At 45.6% G+C, this 5,299-nt stretch overlaps 1 long non-coding RNA gene across 3 annotated transcripts in view; it reads right to left on the bottom strand.

Moving 5' to 3' along the window:
* Positions 1–3,134: 3,134 nt before the first annotated feature.
* LOC116847090 overlaps positions 3,135–5,299 on the bottom strand; it is a 38,682-nt gene continuing 36,517 nt past the window's right edge. For all 3 annotated transcript variants that reach the window (XR_004378659.1, XR_004378658.1, XR_004378660.1), the window contains exon 4: positions 3,135–3,227. This is a non-coding gene — a long non-coding RNA (uncharacterized LOC116847090). The remainder of the gene's footprint in view (positions 3,228–5,299) is intronic.

The following is a 5,299-nucleotide window of genomic DNA, read 5'->3' as shown; positions in this document are numbered from 1 at the left end:
ACATGTCGTAGAAGGCCCGTTCCGGCTCGTTTCTTCAGCGGATGCGTCACACGGTGACGCGGGGAAAGAACGCGATGACGAAGGGAGCCGATGAAGAAGGAACGCGCGGAGCTACTTAATTTGTTTCCTAGGGTGTTGCGCGCCGCGCAGCCATTAAGCGAGAGAATGGGCCAGCGCGATTTACGCGCAACCAGATTATCTGACAGATAACTGGCGGTGGTCAGATAACCGACGGAATTTCCGCAGCCGCTTCCCGTGTGGACGACGGATCGAATTTATCACCATCGACCTACTTAGCGATAGCTCACGGGACGCGGACTCCATGGGGCGACCGGATAAACGAAACTTTTGTAATTGTTCCATCGAATTGCCTAGCGCAGGTTCCCTACCTCCTCTTTGTTGCCCCTTAACGATCATCGAATACATTGTCTCGACTTGGAAACGACCGACGAGGCGCGGTCGGCGAAAGCCCGTCCGAATCTCGTCGTCGAGAGGGAACGTAGAGCGCGATAAATTTGTTTTCTGCGAGATTATAAAAGCATGATTAATAATGGTAAGGGTGTGTGCATTTGCGAAATATGCATTTGATGCATGAAATGTGTACAATTATCGGCATCGATATTCATATATCCCACGAATTTTATGCGCTTATCTTTTATTAATTATATTAATAAAATTTACAACAGATTGGACATTGGTTGCGAGGTTTCTCACGCGTATTTGATTAATTGCACGGCTATGCGGAAAACGCGCGCATACATTGGTATGAATATCGTTATGTATTGTAGCCGAAGAGAATACTCTCTATCCGTTCTCAAGGCGACACTTCTGATTAATGCCGATCAATACGGAATAAAAATATTACCGCGGGCGCCGGTACGGATTAAGCGAAGTCGCGACACTACTTCTTGGCTTTTGAAATGTTAATACCTGGAATAAGAACTGAATTTTTTGCGTGCAAACGATCCAGTGACTCGTCGTTTTCGCATGGAATCTGCTGTTAAAAGTGTTATAACGTTTGTAACCTTCCGAACGAATATCCGGCAACAATCGAATATCTTATAATAACATCAATTTGCGTTCTCCGTTTCTTCCCCGTCAATACTAGTCACGCGCCAATTATATCCTGCGCGATCCAGTAACGTTATGTTAAATAGACACGTATTAATTACGAGGAGGCACGTGTTTCGGCAAGCGTGAGCGAGTGTAAAATAAATTGCTAATTCCTTAAAATGCCTCGCCGAAGCGAATAATTCCGCGTTATTAATGCAAATGCGAGCGAGCGCGGAGTGTGGAGCCATTCCATTATCATCGTAAAACGTTATGAAATGTTAAAAACACACCGTGCACTCTCTATCCTAAAAATGTTTGCGCGTGTCGGTTAATTTTCGTGAAAGCTGAAATCCGTTGTTTTATTCAGATACGATTTAAAAACGTAACCCAGATTAAAGGACGGGCGCGCGCAAGCACGCGGAACGGTGATTCACAATGCGGGCGAAACTTTTGTAATTGTTCTATCGATTTCCTTCCGTTTTGCCTTCCTAGCGCGGCCCTTTCTCTCCTTTGGAAAATAAATGTTCCTCGTCGCAGAGCCGATCGGCCGCAGCCCGAAATTAAACGGTTAGGCGTGTCTGGACGTGTTCTCGTCGCGACAAACGAGCGTCGTAACACCTCGAGATAAATGGCGCACGATTACGATAAAATCTTCTCTCGCGATTAACGAACTCAGACCGATCGTCCTCGTGGAACGCGCGAAAGTGTCGCTATGACGAACTTATCGTTTGGAAAATACAAATCCGACTTGGATGAGTTGCGATGAAACTCTGTTACGATCGAAGCTGCGTTTCGCAACGAGAGAGCGTCCCTTCTCATTTCTTTCATTTCTTTATCTCATTCGCCGCGAAATGAAGCGAGAGCATAGCGCGGATTCGCCGACAAATAAGCCGCGGTGAATCGTAAATTTCCAGCGCGACCTTGGCGCGTTGCGCGACGACCAGGTAGTTTTAATAAGCGTAGCCAGCGAGCGCGAACGCGAATAACAACAAAAGTCACGGTACACTCGCCCTCGGCTTCGTGTTACTACGATGCATGTATATCCGCCGTGCGTATAAAGTTACTATCGCGTTACTAAAGCACGGCGAGCGCGACGCGAGATTTCCCCGTGACGAAACGGTCGGTTGTTTGATTCGGAAACGCTATATACCCGCGTGCAAACTAAACCGACGTTATTTAGTCACGCGAAGGAAGAAGTATTGCATCGATCTTCATGAACTTTGGGATATGAAAAAAGTCATGACCGTGTATGAGGTGTGGAAGAATACATGCACGATGGAAAAATCTGCTCAATATAATCAGGTTAGCCAGATATGTACAGTCGTTTGAATCATCAAGTTAAAAGGAATTGCAAAATAGTTCATTTTAATCGCACACACGGGAAAAACAACTCTGTTAGCGTAACGAAATTTTCTGCTACCTGGGAACCAGATGAAAAACCCGGTTGTGGAAACAGAAAGATTCGTGTAGGAAGTTAGCTAATTGCTCTCTCAGCCGAGTTTGAATGCTGAATGTTCAGAGGAATGTTCAACGATCACAGTAACAGAGATATTGTTTCTCGTTAGTGAATTTTTCATCTGGTTTCTATTCAGTTGTAGTTGAAGTTTTTTTCCATGTACCAGAAAGTGCGAAACCGCAATATTGCCTATTAAACGCACTTGTTAGCGAATGTCAATTGAGATAGATAATGACTTCAAATGTCTGAAATATTGCGCGTGTGAGGAAGAGTACTTCTCTCTTCGTATCTATTCTCAACTTTCTCGAAGCACCAAAAAAACCCACCACCTCAAAACCTTTTTGACTCATCAAAATACCGGAAACTCAGGATCGGCCATGTTCTGTTACAGTTTTGGAAGAAAAAGAATAGCATCGATGATTAGACACGACTCAGTCAGTGGCTTGATGGAAAAAAATATGGTAAAAAATACGCGTTGATATGAGTTGATCATTTGCAATATTGTTGTCGTAAGTTTATAATTTTTACTTAAACATGTCTCAGTTTTCGACAGCAAAGGGTTAAATTAAGGGTATAAGAAAAGTTGGAATAAACCTACCTTCGAGCTGACCCTGCTTGGCTCAAACCGGATGCTCCGGTACAACAGCTGCATCCACTTGCGGAAAACTGCACTTACCGGGAACCGCATCCAGTGTGTGGCCACAAGCTCTACCTAAATCTGAAACAAAAAACAAGTTTTCTGGTTAGTTGTACCGATAAAAGTTAACGTATCAAGAATGCAAAGGCTCTCTTTTTTCTTTTATATAAATAGAAACAAAAGGCGGTGGATAATCTCCCCTCAATATCGTAATATGTATTAACTTTGTTCATTATCTTAAAGTATTTAATTGTAAAGCACATTTTAACCGTTAAAATATATATAATTCCTCCGCAACGACAGTCGAAGTAAACAACAACTCGCATCGAGATCGAGACAGTCAATCGGCAAAAAAGACATTACACGAAATAACACCTTTCTTTAGTTCAAGTTATGAAGCGTTTCAACTATCCAGTCAGCATGACCATCTAATTGTCTCTAAAGCAGTCGCAGTTTTCACAATTAACTACTTTATAACGCGTTTATTGGTATAATCGTTCCCATAAAATTCCCGGCGCGTCACTGTCACTATAATTGACTCTATATAGCTTCACGCATGTTTCACGAGTGACAACGTGATATAACATAGCGCATTGTTCGTCCTGTCAGGGCGTATAGTGTTTTAGGTGGTCGGTCGGCCACGAGAATACGGAGAGAGGAAGAAGCAGGAGGGGACGAACGGCAGCAGGCGCGTATCACCTTTATACTCCTACTGCTCGCGAGTTATTTATTTTTATGGGGGTTTGCCACCCTAGGCCGCGGTCCTCTAGAACTCGAGGAGCGAGGACGAGGAGAGGAGAGGAACGATTTCGTATAGTCGAACGCGGGCGAGAGCGAGGGCGGCGGCAGCGGCGGCAGTGGCGTTACGGCCTTCTCTCGTCTCCCGCCAGGCTCCTGCTGCCGGAGATTCCCCTCTCCGCCGGGGGTGAGAGAGAAACCCCGTGCCCGCTTAATGGCGTTACGGGGTTGCCATGGTTACGGTGAACCCCATGGAACCGACGCCACCGCCGCGCCCAGCGGAAAGCCCATTTATTCTGGAAAAACATTATAAGAACGGCACGAGCCGCACCAAGGTCGTTACTCGCTGGCACTTGCATCCCTGTCTATATTCGCGCTCAACCGTGCACTGCGCTGCACAGACGGATCTATAGCCGGACATGTCTCTATGTATACGCGTTCATATCAACATGCATACATACGTGTACGCAGCGGCGCGTCCGTGAGTTTTTCCGACGCCGAAGAGATGTGACGAGAGCCCGCCGGAAAAGCAACCCTCCGCGGCGCCGGTGTACAGATTGCCGGGCGCGCGCGCGCGCGAGAGAGAGAGAGAGAGAGAGAGAGAGAGAGGCAGAGAGAAAGAAAGAGAGTGATGAGAAAAGCAGCACGTGAAGTCAGAAATCACGAGTCTCCCCGCGTCCTCGGTTCTCGCGACTTCAACAGAGGGGATCGATTCGGTTTATTATCTCGGGTGGCGAGCTACAGGCCGATATACGCCTCCTCCGCGATCGCGCGCTCTTCCTCGCTACGTTAGGTTTGATTTCTCTCACGGGGAACGTTGGAAAAATAGAAGCGGAAGTGTCCGCAGTTAAGTAGTGACTCCAAACGCGCGCGGGCTGTTTCATAAATCTCGATCTCATTTTTAACGCATGATTAAGGGGTGAGATGGGGTTCCACGGTTGAGTTGACGGTTACGGCACGGCGGAGATCGGCGGAGTTAAATGGAGATCGATAAACAAATACGAGAAGCGTGTGTATTCGCCGTGATATTTAATTAATTAAAGGAGAAATGAAAGGTGAGCGATAATTGTGTGTTATTATGAAATCTTGATCGATTGATATCGTATTATATGTTAAATGCAATAATTCGCTATCTTATATTAATATTATGTTACATTGAAGGCGAGTAAATAATATAGTGCTGACGATCGTTACTTCTTCCACGGACGCAACATGAAATGATAATTGCATAAGAGACCGCATCGTTCGGCCTGGGGTTTAAAGTTTAATTTATTACTACGACATAAACCGAAAATAACTTAACATGCATAATTTTATCGACCGAGGGGGAGAGAGAGAAAGAGAAGAAGGGGAATGGAGAGAGACAGAGAGAGAGAGAGAGAGAGAGAGAGAGAGAGAGAGAGAGAGAGAGAGAG

The sequence above is a fragment of the Odontomachus brunneus genome, unplaced genomic scaffold (assembly GCF_010583005.1).
Source record: "Odontomachus brunneus isolate Ranch 3 - 2012 unplaced genomic scaffold, Obru_v1 Obru_scaffold_073, whole genome shotgun sequence".
Lineage (NCBI taxonomy): Eukaryota > Metazoa > Arthropoda > Insecta > Hymenoptera > Formicidae > Odontomachus > Odontomachus brunneus.
The sequence above is the reverse complement of the archived record's forward strand: the minus strand, read 5'-3'. Positions and strand labels throughout refer to the sequence as shown.